Source organism: Amyelois transitella, chromosome 10, assembly GCF_032362555.1.
Source record: "Amyelois transitella isolate CPQ chromosome 10, ilAmyTran1.1, whole genome shotgun sequence".
Classification (NCBI taxonomy): Eukaryota; Metazoa; Arthropoda; class Insecta; order Lepidoptera; family Pyralidae; genus Amyelois; species Amyelois transitella.
In genome coordinates, this window is record NC_083513.1 from 5559984 (window position 1) to 5578653 (window position 18670).

Here is an 18670-nt window from a genome sequence, read left to right on the forward strand (position 1 = left end):
CGTTGCGCGTGGGAGGTTTCGTTGAGGATTACCATTGTTGTCCCGTTTTACGTGTCTTATAATGTAGATATTTGGGTAACTAATTTTGGAACTTTTACTCGTTGTAAGTATTATTTATGGCAGAATTACTATTAAGATCATTGTTAATACTAATAACGCCGAATTAGCAAAGCGGACTCTCTGAAAACGTTTTATTCGCGTAACGCTTAACAAGAGACAAAAGATTCCATTTATGTTACTAGATTAAAAATTTATATCAGGGAGCTGATATACAATTGAAGGTCAATACACCTGTGCGTCACGTCATCCGCGCACCGTTATCGCCGAGTGATCGACGTTTACGAGGCTCATTTGAACACATCGCTGGTATACCGTGATGCTGTGAGACAACACACTTTTTCAATCGCATTTAATTCACCTGCCAAGATCGATATCGGTCGCATTGTTTGTTTTGTGCGACATGGAATCTTAACGATTTGTGCGTGATGTAATAAGAATTGTAATCTAATCTGCCTGATGGTAAGATCATCTGCAAGATGAGCTCTAAAAGGTGGTGGTCAAGTTCACTCTTGCTTTGAAAATAACTTATTAAACTTATTTGATGGTATAAGGAAACAAAGAACCGGAAAGGGAATTTCAAATTCCGGTACTTCGCAAAATAAAGATTTGCCGAATCACAAAGTGCGTTGGATGGGGGTTTCAACCTCATTTAATAATAGCAACACTTTTCTAATAGGCTCTTTACCAGTCACCAATGATTAAGGCTCTGCAGTTTTCTTGCTGCAAGCAGCTCGTTATCTGTCAATAGCTTCCAGGGCTACGAGATGACTAAGGGTAAATCAATCCCAAAGGTGCAAGTAGTACTGAAGCTTACATTAACTCGAATTTTAGCATTTGGTCTGTAATAAAAACTAAGTAAAATTGACATATTTGACAAATATAAGTCGATTTGGCAGAAAGATGTTAAATGTTATACTTATGGAGTTAAATTATGTAGTACTATGTAGCATTTGGATTCCTCACATAGCCAGTCTGACGGGTTAAAGGATTCTATCTTACTGCATCGACTTACGTAAATTTATGTTAACTAAGAAGCGCTATTCTCGTAGAGATGTTTTTATAGTGTCGCAATAGTTTACCGGAACAAGCTCGCACGTATTTTAAGTGGAGCGATGTATCGCGGCCGCACGATGAGACGCGAGCGCGAAACGATGTCGGCGCGTGAATCCCGTTGGGGCGGACACCATTACCGCCCACTGCATCGCGCACGCGCACAAAAACCGACCCCAGAATAAAGATGTCGCCTACAGATAACACTGGATAGATAGATGGACACTTGGCAATTGTGACAACACCGACTCCGTCCTCGACATGTTTATCTTTCGAATCGAGAGCTCACCGCGAATATCCAATTATACTCTCACAGACCCCGCCATCTGATCATATTTACAGCGACTCCCGCCCCGACTTTGCATGCAAGGTGGCTTTCACGACGCGGCCACAGGTTTCTAAACAACGCTCGTAAAACAAACAAGAACGTGGAGAGTTGCGGGTCGGCAGCTTTTACAAACTAGAAAATTTTTACGTTATACACATTTTAATGTGACATTATAAACGGTTAACTAGTGTGATAAAACTCGTTTGATAATATCAAAATGTGTCGGACATATAAACATGAGATTAGGTTTGTAGGAAAGTGACAAAATTACAATAAAGGCAAAGGAACGTGCGTACTGCTGTATCCCAGCATTAGTGACGAGCCAAACTAGAGTAGAAGCAGATGAATATTTGACCTTAAGACATGTAATGATGTTTTGAAGACTCCTTAAAATGGTTGTGGCCAACGTGTTAAGCTACAAAAGTGTCAGGTGATGTATGCGTAGAGGTTTAATCGCTGTTATATCACTCGCCAAAATTAATGCATAACTGATGATAGCGTTGCTGTTTTGTTCAGACCTTACATTGAATTATAGAATTCATAGAGTCGGCACGCGGTGGCGGCCGGTGTGGCTGGCTGGACGTGATGACAATTTATGAGAAAACGTAATTTATGAGAACATACGCCGCGAGCCCGGCAGTGCTCGCTAATCTTTGTTATAATTGACAGACATTGTACATTGCAGCATTCTTGTTTAATTTTCTCACATTGTGCAGCGGCGAAAAAGAAAATATGTATAATTTTCAACAGTTTACATTCTGTACTGATTTTGCTGGAACTGCAGAAGCCTAGAATTATTTTAATATTACAACGCTTTCAAAAGGTAAACGTAGGTTAAGATACTAGAGGTGGTTTTATTCATATCAGCAAAGTTAAATGGTGTCACTAAGAATTACGATAAGTTGTTAAACATGAAAATCTACTCGTTGATATCTTTTATACGCGCTAGGTGCAAATCATAATGGTAGTCATATAATTATTATTTAATTTTACAAATAGATTATACTAATTGTTTATCTATTAATCTTTATATGATGACAATAAGGCTGTATGATTCATGATATAAAAAGATGTCTTCATCAAAAACTGATTCAGTAAAAGACATCAACGAGTGCCATTATTGGACCTTTCTTAAAAAATCATAAAACGTCTTTTAAAACAATTTTCTATCGCATGAATATCACTATTTACATTACATTTGTTTATATTCTCTTAAGAATCTTATAAATATTAGCGCACTCAGTAGCCAAAATAAACTAGATAACCCTGTAGAGTCATACAAAAAATAGATTTCCTCACGTCAATAAAAAGCATGAGCATGTAAATATTTTTGACGTGCTATCTCATGGCTATCACGAGAATTCGACCGGTTGCGCTTGCGCATCGCTAACTTCAACCACTCTCTCAATGGCATCCCTTTGAGCGGCGCGACCGGCCGCGGATAACTTTATATTTGTTCAACATTTCAACTCGACTTTTGTCTTTTTTCTCCTTTCTTCTCATTCAAATGCCCTGTTGGGTATAGGTTAATCGCGCTGATGTATGAATTGCTTTTCGTGATACCACAAATTTTGTATGTATACCACGAAAAATGTATGTACAATATTTAAACATTGTTTTATTAAAAAAAAAAATTACTTGGCAACCAATATTTAACAATTTAAAGATGTTAGTCATTGTATACGTCTTCTTGACATATACATGAATTCACATTAAATACTTGAGAGCTGTCGTTTATTCTTATTGAATATTGTTATCTATTCTTTTTATTCATTTTTATTTCATCATGATGGTTAAGTTGATAAAATGGCTGTAAAGCATTTATCTAAAAACGACTTGCTTACGACTTGTGTTTGACTGCTTGCTTAAGACTTAAAAGACACATGTTCCTTGATAGATAAAATTATTTTTATTGGCATTATAAACATTCCGACGGTTATATAACTAATTATCCGTTCCATAGCCGGCGATTAAAAGAGACCTCAGCGAAGCTCCTTCGGGTGGTCTACCCATTCCGCATTCAAGTTGCTCCTAATTGCTTATGCGCTAATGTCACTCAGCCATTTCTCCCTTCTCTGCGTGTCAAAGACGTATTGGCAATCAACAAAACGATTATTTCAACTGTCAAGTTCCTGTCATGGCGATCACTTATGAAAAGTGATCATTGCACCCATGCAATTATGTGTTTACGAATAATGAACTGGCCAGTAATTTTCTGTTCTGTAACCCATTTGTGCGATGCTCCACTCAATCGAAACTCTGGACATAAACTTAGCATTAGACAATAAAAGTTAATCGTGCAGATTTCCAGAGATATAGCAAATAGACGCATTACCTGAGCTGTGTAAGCCTGCAAAATAAAAGAGGACACGGAAAAGATACATTTTGTCTGATCAGGGAATACAATAAATTTCTATAAAAGTTTAAATAAGAGATTAGATACTGAGTCTTTTGTAATATCAACCTATTCACAACATTTATGATAAAATCTATAAATATTAAACGCGTTTTTTGCAAGACTAAAATTGCTATCTTTTGGATGGCACCTCTGCATGACCTCATTTAAATGCTGCTGAAGTGTTGTGTGGAAGTACTGTGGATTGAGATTCAAACATAGTGACGGGTTATTATATTACACCACCGCCTAAAAAAAGAATTTTTAAATCTAAAGCGTTATCCATTGATTATCTTTAAAATCTTTGAAACAGGTCAGCTGGCACTCACTTTTTTTCGCTAGCAGATAATCATGCATTACTTTTCTGTGCCATCATTATTTGGCGCGAGCTATATAAGTCGACAAACGAGGTAGATAGAACCATAAGCGTTCGATCGGTCCTGCTATCACACACTATAATGAGAGGGTTAAAGGTAAATCCCTATCTACCGTAGAATCTATACAGATCGTCTGCTATCCATTGTCAATTAAAAGCCGCTGGCGAGGACCGCGACCGCCTTTTGCTTGTTCTATACACTGTACAACGATTGCTTCCCGATCCCGATGCATACAGTACGCCTCCGGGTGAATATTGCTCGGACATTTCCTGTATTACTACTTGTATGCTCGCTCCGAACTAATCTTTATTCTGAATGTTCGCTAAATTAACATAAAATCCATTTCGATCTGAGCAACAGTTGATTATTGTAACAATTTAGATGATATACATCGTACTGTTCTGTTGATACACTGGAAACGATATAACAGCCTTGTATTTGTGTTTCGTCAAAAATAATAACTTCACATTTTTTGTGATAAATACATATATTCATTGAAATTCGATATATGTATGTATGTGACACTCTACAATCCACCATGTCTTCGCGGTCGTTACTCCCTTGTTTTAAGTGTTGCCGAGTAAAAATAGCACTTTAAGTGCCCTTCGAGATTGCTTCTAAAGCTAATCCGCAATCTATCAGACACAAATGCGCGTGAAGAGATTATCGTTGGGAATTAACGCGCGACGGGCGCTGGTTTATTCCTGTTCGCTCCATTTCTGGGACAAAATTGCGGAATGACACTCTTTAGCTAAATATTTTTTATTGTATTTGATATTCGGGAAATAAAAATATTGTGCATTTATTAATTTTGCTTACTTCATAAATTTGATATTCACGATGTTAGCGCCGTGTGGTTCCCGGAACCAATAAAAAAATAATAGGACCACTCACAGGAGAGAGATGCTCTCCCATGGATGTCGTAAAAGGCGACTAAGGGGTAGGCTAATAAACTTGGGATTCTTCTTTTAGGCGATGGGCTAGCACAGGTTGTCACTATTTGAATCTCAATTCTATCTTAAAGCCAAATAGCTGAACGTGGCCTATTAGTCTTTTCAAGACTGTTGGCTCTGTCTACCCCGCAAGGGATATAGACTTGATTATATGTACATACATATAATCACGTACATACATATGTATGTACGATGTTAGTATCGTACAAATTTTTACACTTTAGCCTTGCCTTCAATTTATTGCTAGATCAAGCTGTGTAATTTTTCCCGTATATATTTTTCTTAATAAAAAATATTTTGTTGCATTTAATCAGCACTCAGGTAAATACTTCTTAAGTCAAATGAGAATAAAGCTCTGCGCTAGCGCCGAGGATCACGGGAGAAAGTGTTTGTGATAATATATCAACTACTGACGGCTGATGAGGCTAGCCGCCTTAGAACGATGTTATTACTGCATTTTAATCAAATGTTGTAAATGACCCGGGTCAATAGGTCTGTATGCCATGACTGTAATTGATTGCTGCATTGATACAATATCAGATTTTCTGTCTGTCATTCATCTGTGTTTCCATATAGGTACTTATTATTTTTATAATACCAAAAAACATGTTTTGGACTGCAGCACTGATAAATAATGTGAATTGCCCAGATGCAGTATTTTTAATGAAAGAAAATGTTTGGTTTTCCTTTAAAGAATTTCGTGTTTATAATTATCTGTAGCTTGTAGATTAATTTCACTACTAACAAGTTATTAAATCCTGACCTTAAATACCACTGAGGTCATTGCATAACTAGAGTACGTTGAACTTATGTTAAGTAATAAAGCTGTTATTTTTATATCGTCAAGTCATTGTAATTTAAAAATCGTTAAGACCATATTAGATAATTATTCCGCTATGCTATTATTATGAGTGTTAAATTAATTGTTTTATTTTGGTATTATATTCACATTTCTTCTCATACAAGAACATCGAGTACTATTAATATTTGAATTTGTCTGTTCTTTCTATTACTGTCATCCTTTATTTACTGTTAATAAATTCAATTTACAGTTTTATTCAGTACAAAGTGTGAGTAAGAGTTAACCGTGTCAGACCGGACTTAATCTTGGTCAACTTTACTTTTTTGTTTTCGTTTTGACCCATTGAAACAATGCGCAGTCAGATGCAGACGATTGCACAGACAATTCAGCGATCATTGTTCATTGCCCGTAAGAAATATTGTGAATAAATAATTTATACTGTCCATACAAATATTGTAAAGAGAGATTTTAATTTTTCATTTGTATCGAATAAATTTACAAAGAAAGGAAAGAAGCACCAGTTACATTAAAGTGTTATTTTAGTTCATTTATTACGGTAGCGAAGCCCCGGAAAAATTGATGTGTAATATAAAAAGTTTGACTCCAAATTGTAAAAACATACATTGTCTAGTTTTGTTATATACATACATACATATAGACACGTCTATGGCTCCATGATGGAATTGAGATAAAAATAGTGACAGGTTGATAGTCCATCGCCTACGAGAGGAATCCCAAGTTTAAAGTGTATTGTAAGACATAAGTATAGGTACTTAAAATTTTGCTTTTACTTAAATGTTACGTATAAGATATTTCTCAAAATTAAAAGCAGATAAACTGTTTAATTTGGCTAGTACGTAACATTTTATAGGCAGCCCTTAAATATTTAATGTAAAACAAAACGAACAACAATGTTGGCGTGTGTACGATAATATGCAATGTGGGACAATTCATTCTGCACTCGAGGAACGGTAAAAAGTAACAGGTTAGGGTTATTCAGAAACCGGTCGAATGATTTTGGAAATGAGGAACATGCGAATACATTTTTTTGCGAAGGGACGCAGGTCTTGGGTTTTTCGACATCCCTCGTGAATATCGAGAACGCAGATTTTTCGATGATTACATACAAATTTTATTTTGAACAAGTTATGTGAAAAGTTAAAGATCAGTAATTTATGTTTGGAAACACTTATGTTATTATGATGATTTCAATGAGCGGACCTACCGCATGTCTTTAATTTTACTTACTTTACAATATTTTTTTGTGTTGCTACAACACTGGGTAGGTACCTAATAATATTTTATAATTGTTAAAGCTATAATATTGCAGCTCTGAAATCAACTGCAAGTCCATTTTTAGTTACTCCTAACTATTTTATGTATTTTTTTATGAAAATAGACATAAATCTGTAAAATCACACTAATATTTCAGTAATTTTCTTCACATTACAGTTACTAATTTAATAGCATTGACTGAATCATATTATTATTTATTTTATATATATAATAGTATAACGGTGTATTATATTAGTTTCATTGTTCTCATGCTTCAATTTTTTGGTAATGAGCGGTGCATTAAAATGGTTCACTTCCCTGATTATTTGCGAGTCACTACGCATGTAAGTACCGAGCTATTACCAGAAAAACTAACTGTACCTCTGTTTGCACTTCGTTGCTTTTGAGGTTGTTATATTTCCGACTCGTATACGAAGGCAATTTGACATTATTATGATGTCGTATTAAACTTTTTTACCGTTTTTATTGTATCTTAAGCGGTTACAAATACCGAGACATTTAGTTACGATAAAGTTGCTTATTATTACAGCTATTAAAAACTGCTATTTATGTTTTTATAAACTTATTTAATTTTATCTATTAGTTCCACGTGGTTATAATGCAGTAATGGAACCTTGAACATTCTGCAGCGAGACGCGGGCGTGTTATTTTCTGTAAATTTGCTGTAAGTGCTTCCTCAACATCTAATAAGACATAATGACGTGTTATTTCTGAAGATTCACGAATTCCGATCGCAGGAAAGTAAGGTGCTACGGTCACTGACCTGTGAGCTCCTCGACCGCTCGCTCACCGCCGCCGCCGTCCTGCGATCAAAAGAAAAACCATTGTTAATTACGCTGTTTACTTATAAGTGTGTACCTTAACTCAATTATGACATGCTGAATTATAGGCAGGGACTTGTAATCACACGCTCCGAGCACGGAATCTGTGAGGCAAGCTCACAGTCATATTCCCTCATTGAGGAACAGTCTGCTTCCCAGTATCGGTTTGTAATTACGTTCCATCGCTAAAGAAATTCCCGGAATATGCTCGCCGTAATTCCCTCGTCTATTTACATAAGTGAAGCAATTCGTTTTCGAATGCACCTTGCTGGTTGCAGATGCGATTGTGTTTACTGCATGTTTGTGATCGTAATGTCAGATAACGTGCGCCCAACGTTATTATGTAACACGTCGTGTAAACGATCTTCGCCGGAACCTATAAATAGGTCTAATGGAGTATTAGCATGAGAACTAATAGTATCTGAAGTGTACATTTATCAGGGATGTTATTGCGTTTATTTCTTTGCGTAAAATGTAGCTTTCAGTCTCTTTGTATTATTGTTGTTTTATATAATATGGTCATTTTATATCCTTTGCCAGACCCACATGAATGTCCGTTTTTTTCGTAGATTTTAAGAAGTCTTACTGTTTAAGTCAAATTCCTTATTATGTCGAATACAGTTTCGGCTAGTAATTTGCGTTGTCTCTCATTAAATCAGTAGTAGAAAAGATTTTGAATATTAATTACATTAGGTATTACGTTAAAAACTGATTTTTTTAGAGTTAAAAAATATTGAGCCACTCCACTATTTCCAGTGATATAATCAATGGAATTCAATTTCGTAATGCATTTGTTAATTTTTTCAAGAATTTTATTAGTGTTTATGGTACGTATGCAGAGATCGTGGCAAGTGGAAAGATGTAGTCTGCCTACCCCTCCGGGAAAGAGGCGTGATTTTATGTTTTGTTATGTTTATGTTTTTATGGTACGGAAATCACTAATCTGTATCTTTTTTGTTCCAGGTAAATTTTATAAAACTTCCATACATACATACTCATACAGTAAGTAGGTACTTATTGAAAAAATAATATTCTATTCATTTTTGTTCCGTCTTTTCCCATTTTTACATACAAGGATTTATTACATACATTTATGGTATACGTTATGGCATACATATTAGTTTATTTTTAGATAGATAAAAAAAAAATGACACCAGATTATTTATTATTTTTTTCTGTTTGCTATTTTTTTAAAGTTATTTGAAAGAGAATACTACAAGCATTAAGTTGATTTGGTATACCTTTAAAATTTAATAAATAAACATATAAAGCGTTTATACAGTCACATATAAAAGTGAAACTTCAACTTATTATTCATACATCTATTTCATGTTAGTACAACAATATCTTTGAATTCCAAATGTTATCCGTATTTACATATGCTTAGTTGGAGAAACATGTTGTTTTTTATTTATCTGGCTCCTTACAAGCATGATCTAATACTTTGGTACAAACTGTCTACGTGTTTGTATTTCCGCTTCAATAATAATTAGATCACATAAAAAACCTATTTGTTCACGTCAGTCGTATTTGGGCGCACGTCACCTCGGTACAAAGACCACTTATCTCATGCCAATATAATTTTCCCAATCTGTTCCATTAATCAATATTGCAATAGTCGTTACATCACTTACGGACTCATCACTATCCCACGGTTGAATACGTATAGTGGAAAAAACAATACAAACCCGCATACTAATGGTTCCGTACTTTGAACTTAGTTTCTGAGAAGAAGAATGGCTGCGACTTTGGGTTCAACTTTTATATTAGTCTTGCATAATTTTCTAACTCAGATCTCATTCATTTAAGTACCTATTTGCTTACATCCGGACGAAATTGTGACTGTTTAATTGACACAAAAATCATAGGAATTTAAATAGTCTTTAAACTTCAATATAATTAAAAACGTACAACGAAATATAAATAAGACTATATAATGTATAAAAAAGAAATACAATTGTTATTAATAATATTGAAGATGACGACATAAAATTACTAAGAAGTCATTAAACCACAAACGTATTAGATACCGATCTTTTATCGGAATCACTCACTGTCAGAATCCATACAATCATTGAACTATAAACGAACCTTAGAACCTCGTACATTGTATTTCTCGTATGTAGTCAACCTAAACACGCTCGACTGACTTGCAATTGCAATTTCACACTCAAATAACAGAAACCGACGACTATAGAATGTATCAATTTGACATGTCAATGTTATGTCTTGGACTATCATTCGGTTAAACAAATAAAAGAAAAGTACCGCTATAGTTGGTTAGTAAATTATTTGCCAAGATGTGTAGCGAATTCGTGCCCCAATTTTCAGCTTGCAAGTTTAAGTTGGTGTTTCACGGTTTGATACATTTCGTAAAAAATCATTTGTCTCTTGTCATAGGGGCATTCATGGTTGTAATGTCAGCAATTTTTATATGGCTTTTAATTTAAGTTATTGCCTGCGTTTATATTTCAATTATGTAAACCGTTTGCTGAAAATTTTCACCTTTTTGATTTTACATACGTCTTTTTTCTGACGGCCTGTCATGGTACAGTCTCATACATATTTGAAATGTCAGAAACATGATTTTAATAATACTATGCCTTGAAACAAATTACGATGATCGCTCATAAATGCATAATCACGGGCGTTACTAATACAGAGTATACAAACGTACATAACCGTTATTTAGAGTTCAGAGTTCAGTTGAAACGCGATCGCAGGCCTCCATCAAAATAGTAAGAGTACGGATGCATATTAAAATATTAAATAGCCAAACACAGAAATTACTCGTTTAGTTGTTGAATTTAAAAGCTTACACTATCCTATTATGACGCGACACTCCGTCAACTTTTTGCTACGGAGTTACTTACGTTATTATGTATTATATGAAAAGACAAAACCACAACTAGTGCCTGATACAAAAATTTGAAGAATTTCTCGTGGTGCCAGTTATTTTTACGATATTTTTGCAGTGTTCATATTTTGTACTCCGTACAAAAAAAAATTAAAGGCTTTGCGCGAACCTCGATGTTTTTTGTTGAACGTGTCTTACCAAAAAGAGATTTTCCATGATTTATCGTGTCTCACCATTTTATCAATATGTACATATATCCCCATAATAAAGTAAACAAGTGATCCCCCTGTATTCTGATTATTTTGATTTCACCACCTTCCATCTCGATTAGTTTGACGCATAAATTGTGGCGTTTGCGCATCCGCTAAGCGAGGAGTCGGTGGGCGCCTCTCATTTCAAAAGCCGTCACTAGCCGTCATAAAAGGTAGAATTTCGATCATCATGTTCGAAATCATTTATAAGACTTAAAAACAAAAATCTTTTTTTTTTTAATTTTGAATTTGATCATTTCAAGTGCCATCATGAAGTAAAAATTCACTATTATTTTTGTTCAGTTAGTTCCAGTTATGTTTGCGCCCATTCCGTGATTTAAAATACGCGAATGCCTTTGATACAAAATAAATATATTTTATATTTCTTTTCTTTGGAGAACAAACAGTCTAACAACAATTACTTAACTAATTCACTAATTACAACAAATAATAATGTATATATTTAGTCCATTGTTTGTCTACACACATCTCAGTCTTACAGAATCTTGATTGTTATAGTGATGGTCAGAAATATCCCTTAATACAGCGCGATCTCGTCATCCGTCAATGTCGCATCCATTGCCAATACGTGAAATATTCTCACATGAACTCGAGATCTAGGAAATGTACTGTAATGTATCCTTTTTATATCAAGCAACCATTATCAAGGCCCACTCGTGCTCTGTTTTAAACTGTTCTAATCTTTAGCAGTGAACTTGCATTAGATAACAGCTGTACGGCCAACGCGGATGTTGGGCTTGAATTCGTGCCTCTATATCTCATAGTACTCGCGTGTATGCGATTCCAATTCGCCATTTAAGTACACAACTGTAAACACTAATGTTTTCTTATAAATACGTCCCAAGGTATATTCAAAAGAGCAAAGTTATGGTTTTCATTACTTAACCAATAAATATCCTTGGAATTGGTCTTTGAAAGAGAGGCAGGTCAACAACCTGTAAATATTGACTTATCTCGCACTGGTATGCACCTAAACATACAATACATTCAAAGACGTAGTATGGTCGTAACAGGCCAGACCAAACATTGCATTGCGAAGTAAGACTTTTCAGTGTTACTCATCTGACTATTTACATTAAAGAGCATTCTTCAAATTTTAAAATATAGTATTATTTTAATCTTCCCTTCACAACTTGAATACCATTTTAATATTGTCCTAATGTTTACATTTATTTTCTAAAATTTCCGATAAGCGTACCACACATCGTTTGAACAATATGTCACCGCGGCCTACGCTATACTACTGTTCTGCGCTTTTGTCATAAACCATAGCCATGTTTCCTTTTCTTTTCCTTTTGTATAACGCTAAACTTGTTGTGTCGGGCCCTTACACCGGATAGTATTCGTATAAAGAACGGTTTAGACAATAGGGAAATAAATATGTCCCATTTTCCGCCTCCGCTATATTTACCCCGAGTATTCTTAAGAGAATGAAACGATTTGCCTATTTCTCTGGCATTTTATTTATTAGTTTTGATGGTAACCACGACGTTGTATTAAAGGTGAACGGACGAAATATGAAAAAGCGGTATTTGTTTGAAGAAAATATATTATAATTCGATTAAATTTCGTAAGATGGCCGTCGACCCGTAGCGATGGAACTACTGCTATTTTATTTCGGAAAAGAACCTACGTGATGCCACGCACATTTTGCTTCAACTGTTCCACTGAATCGGATGCTATTGAAAAATCACAATAGAAAACGTGATTTTGTTTCGACCACCATGCTGATTCCAAATTTGTTTGAACACCTTCTCTTATAATTTTGCAAATGTTATTCCTTCCGTCTACTTTATATCAAAATTGTGTAGGTAACAAAGCGACAAGATTCATTAAAATATGTTGATTAATTAAAAACCCTTTGTTTAGTGCAATCACTGTGTTTTAGTTAAACTTTTGATATTTTATGTCCTCCATGAAATAATTACTTTCATACTCTATGATTTCTGAACTGACTAGCCACTCGGGAGATTCCGTTTTCACAATAATTATTATTTATTCCTTGAATATGGTTAAAATAGTTCTTAACTTTACCTTTATACTCTACCTTTAGAGGTAAGATTGGTAATTAAGTTCCATCTAAAATCAAATGTCTCTATGTTAGCGAAATTAAAAACCATCAGTGTATTAAAAATCGGGTCCCTTGACTAAGTACCGGCAGTGGCTACCTCGTAATTACCTATATCCAGTTAACTGTACTGCTACCGTACGACACGGACGCCTAGCTCACGCCTCGTACCCACCGCCGCAACGGGAAACGCCGGGCGGCGTCACCGTCATCGATCGCTACGATGACCTTTACTCAAGCCACACTCAATTTCCTCTGGGAACCACACTGTTACGTTACCGCAACGCACAAAAACAAATCACTAGCATATCTTACTCTGTTGCAACTTTGGTTGCCAGATGCGATCGAGGGCGTGAGTCAAGACTTGCTTGGACTAAACATGTATTGACAGAAAAAAAAAGAAAACATCTTTCCCAGTTATTCGATCTATGCTACTATTAAAAAAAACTTAGTTGGTAACATCAGCTACAGTAGACAGATGCGCGAAAGTAAATTTCGCTCTAAACCTGAACATTAGCATTCTGCTGGCAAACTCCTTTCTGTGTCATCCCCATTCGTGACATTTGCCGTGGCGGTTGCTAAGTGAAAATGTTGAGACAATCTTTTATTCTTCTAAATGCGAGCCGTTTCGGCTCTTGTTCGGGGTCCTACTGTGACAGCCATTATAATTCTGAGTGAATGTGGAAGCGTACAAAAACGTCTTTGTGTCTGCTATAAATATTTATGAGTGAGTGCCTATTTTCAACACACGTGGGTTGGTGGATACGCACGATACTGTCGCCTAATTGGATGTCTCTAGGCGCGAATTTCTTTCAGTCTGGCAAGCTATTTCACTACATTGTTACCCATCAGAATTACAGCGAATTCATAAACTGTCGCAATATTGCGCGTCTATCTAAATCCAGCAATTATTCGTTACAGGAACGAAACCCCAACCTTATTTTTCCTGTTCATTTATGTTGTTTATCTATAAATTTATTGAAAACACTACTAATCCTACTTTCTCTAACTAGTTTCTTGAGGCCAGTACAAGAAAGTAAAACCCCGCTATGCTTCGCTCGCCCGTGTCCTGATGACACACAAATTGCTATGATAAATTATGCTGGGATACTGATTTTCATCGTCATTCGGTTATTTTCAAATAGTTTGCGGAATGTTTACTTTAGTATGATGTTTGAGAAAAACTGTATAATGTGGATCGGAAAAGCAAATAGCGGATTTCGATACTGATATATAGATGCAACTATGTGTGCACATAGCTGGCGACACCGTCGTCGGCGACCCCGATGGTACCTGTGTAGTCGCGTGTTTTCCGTTTGTGGAACGCGGGAACGGTAGTGTGACTGCGGCCAGTTAGCCATCTTGCCCTGTCCCGCCCTCTACTCTGACCTTTCTATGTTTATATTCTACGACCCGCCTTATTTGGATAACATTCTATGAGACTGCACTTAAGTTCGACTGTGTATTTAAATTGATGGTTTAAGATGAAACTACCTAAGTAGGTACTTCAAAGTCATAATGAAGAAATTAACCAGACTTTTAGAGACGTTATTTTGAAAATGTTTAGTGAACTTTTTTACACAGCAAACTTTTATATCCAGTGAATCGCTGTTTAATTCTCAACTTTTTGTCTGTCCCAAGACAGGCACGATTGTTAACGTCTTCATGAACATGGGCAAATTTAATTCAAAGAAGCGATCACGAACTTTGTATGACATGTAACATTGGTTGGCCTACATTCAGGAGGTCCCGGCACCGCGCCGCGGCGACGACGTCACGTTTCCCGTGTTTGGGATTGTTTATTGAAGTCATGATGTGACCTTAACATTGTATTTTACGATTGTCTCGTCACCGGTCTGCGCACTGACATTTCAATAGGGAAGGTGAACGTAGGTCGCGGCGTGACACGCGGCACGAGCGACGCTTCACGTCCTAACTGCACCATCAACCTCTGCGTCCATTCTGCGACGTCTGCCCTACTGTCAACTTCGCACATATTTTTAAGCTATAATTTACAACTAAGCGTCCCTGTCCCACTTCTCACTAAAACACAAATCACAAACTTAAACCATTGAAGAACACGATAAATACAGTTGCAATACCAAGAATAAGTATTTCTAGTTCGTTAGTTTCAAGTATTGCGAAGCACGTAACAGGATTAATTTCATTTGACTCGGGCGAGGACGTCGCATTTCTCGGATTACCTACCTCCGGTGCTTATCGACATCCCCGGTGTTAACTTAAATTTGCATCTCGTATATTCTCGTCGCAGCGCCGATTGTAGGTGCTCACGATTTAACGCTGGTATTAATGCATTATTCAGAGGGGTTTTCATTAGGCTGTCGATATCGGCGCGGAGGATCGCGCTCTCGTTAAAATGTTCGGATGGCATGACGAGTACTCGTATTGAGCGAGTCTAAGCTCCTGTCAGGCACGCGATCGACTATGTCCTACCCCACTCAAACTGATGTGTCCGAATAAGTTTCAACATAGAGAACACATTGTCAGTTTCTGCTTGCTATTCATATTTCTGTTAAACCCTTATAGTACTCTAACCAATGCATTCTGTGTTTCAATGGTCTGGGAGATATTCATAGTCATAAATTCTGAGGCTTTTATGCACTGCTATAAAATTCTAAGAGTCATATGTTACATGCCACTACGTGTCTTTCAATAGTGAAAGATAAATCATAAAACATTAGCCGTCTTCAAAGGGCGTTATTTCTTGAACTCGTGCACGGGTGCATAGGATTTGTTATGGTGCTAGTAATAAATATTATTATTTACCGTTGGTTGAGTTGTGAGGTTAATAATAGGTGGGTTTACGCACTGCTTTCCTTCGGTTTCACATATAGGGGTAAAGGGGATACGTTTAGCAACGCAAAGAGGCTAATTAAAAACCTAGTTTGTAGCTCAACCAGTTTGCAAGAACTGGTGCCGTGGCGGACAGGTTTGTCAAGCACACATATGATTGTACACACTTGCGGATGTGGTATACTTTCGTTGTTAACGAGTGCACACTGCACATCCCGTGCGTGCTGTCCTAAATACGACCGCATCGATCAAATCCTATCTGACGGATAAATCTGATGGGAAATTTTTGTCACACTTTCCACGCTTTATCAAACTTCTCATGTTAAGGGCACTGTCAGTATTCTATACAGTGGTATTTTAGTTAAATGTTTCCGTAAATTATAGTAAATAATTATGTTAACTATTAGGTAGGAGCGAAGAAATAATGGAAAATGTGAAAAAAGGGGGAAAATTATTCATCATTGAGGGCCTAAAATAACTATTCCACGCGGACGAAGTCGCGAGCACAGCTAGTTTGTAATAATTCCCACAGGAGTAGAGTAAAATATAAAAGAATATCAAAAGATCAAATATACTGACAAGTAAACCGTATAATCAAAAATATGTGTTTTTAAATGATGATAAAACTTCTTTACAAACATAATTTACCTTATTAACACTGGGACTGAGTGTTGTCGTTCGAGGATACCTGAAACAAAAAAAAATGTTTATTTAACATTTAATGCACAAAACAGTATACATAAGTAGTACACCTATTTTACAATTTTTTATGCTCAATATGTAACCTTGTTGAAAATGGAGATTTACTCACGAAAAGTCCATCAGTTTCTGATAAACGATGAGCAGATAAGACTAAGTTCGTCAGATAAAAATGTGACCACTTCTTTACCTACTTTTTTGGTAGGTACAAAAGGGTTGAAAAACAAAGGTATAAAAGCTTAACCTTGAAAAATTCCTTATGCAAGTTAGTGTTAAGTCTGGATGACTTAACACTAACTTGCATAAAGACACCTCACAAAATGAATAACGTATCTAGTATAACAAAACCTTAACAAGTAGAATGAAAATTATACCTCCTTGGCTATTAAACGAAGTGGTTTGTTTATTGACATAATGGTTTCGATCCACCCGCGGGCTTTCCGCTACATTATAGTGCGCAAACACGCATGGAGCTATCTAGATTTCGAGACAGACGGCAGGCGAGGGTGCATTCTGTATGATTCCACGCCTTTATACTGAAGATTGAACGCACCACAAATTAAGATTCATTCCAGATCGTAAGCATAAAAAGTAGAATGAAAACATATGCAATATTTGTTTTTGCTTATTGACTTTAGTTGTAGCTGCACCAATGATAAATATTTTCGGAATCCGTACGTGACAATTGATAACAAAACATCAAGGTAAAAAAATATAAAGGGTGCGAAGCCGTAGACAACCTAGCTATTGGATTACGCGCTTATTACACTGATGTGAACCATGTGTCGTGTGATATCGGACGCCTTCGTAAACAAAGAAAGCACTTTACTGACCGGGTTAACCTTGAATACTAAGCGCGGAGTTTCGCTCAGGAAAAATATGCAGCGTGCGTGCACCGGATAACGGTCGCCAAGCCGAATAAGTAGTTTAACTCCGTATGAACGTGGAATTGTAATGTTCACGCCGAGACATGTAACGCAATCACGATGCGCTATCACTGCCGGACCAAAGCGGAACCCACTTTCTAAAACCATGTCCTTGAACTCTGCAATCGGAATCATTTTGTCTATTCAACTATGTCTCCACTTGTTTCACTTTCTACTTGGCATGCGATTTATCTGTCGCTATCCGGGAACAATGCATCTGTAATAGAGAGAGAAATTGCCACATTTCTTGTAGCCAATTACAGCAGGGTGGGTGTCTGTGTCTGTGTCTGTGTCCGGGTCCTGGGACGGAACAATGCGCCACTAACGAGATCTAGCGGCGCTTTCCGTCAAGCGGCCTCTTACGGAACACCTCAATCCTTTGTTTACGTTGGGATCGAACTCGCCCGCGGACCCCGATCGCATCCCGAACGCAATAAACCTCGAAGCTAGCTCACGACTCTGCAATGTCTGCTCTTTATCGCCCCCGCCGAATACTGGGCAATCTTAAATGTATTTTAATAACTTCCAACCGCCGGTCGCCGTAATGGGCTCACCATGCAAATGCTTGTGCCCACAGAACACCGTTACACGCCGATACTGCCGGTAACGAACCGCCCCGTGAAATAAAGAAAGGCAATAATCGCGAACGGGAAATCCGATCGCGCCGTGGGCACCACCGGCGAACGGGTACGACTGGACCAGCCGCTTCTATTGTAAAAGGGCTAGCTACATCTACTATGTTAACTAAGGACATGTATAGCATAGTGATCATCCTGTTCAGACCTCCTAGGGTTGTCTGGCAAAAACTTGGACAACATCAAGAAGAAAGTGACCTTACAAGTTCCAGTGTTCCATCTTAAGTTAGATTGAGCTTGGAAAGGCTCAGTGAACTTGATAATGTGGATTTGAAGTTCCCTCTCGTGATATGGCGAGTCGCTTTCTCCGTCGCGAC

General features: G+C 36.8%; 2 protein-coding genes across 5 annotated transcripts in view; one reads left to right on the forward strand and one right to left on the reverse strand.

The window, feature by feature from the left end:
* Positions 1-18670, forward strand: part of LOC106137675 (autophagy-related protein 16-1) — a 164862-nt gene that overhangs the window by 46672 nt on the left and 99520 nt on the right. The window lies entirely within an intron of this gene.
* LOC106137673 (uncharacterized) overlaps positions 1-18670 on the reverse strand; it is a 57961-nt gene that overhangs the window by 25320 nt on the left and 13971 nt on the right. Inside the window, exons 2-3 of the mRNA XM_013338544.2 lie at positions 16742-16781; positions 8025-8064 (exon numbers count right to left, since the gene is read on the reverse strand). The gene's annotated coding sequence lies outside the window, so the exon portion shown is untranslated. The remainder of the gene's footprint in view (positions 1-8024; positions 8065-16741; positions 16782-18670) is intronic.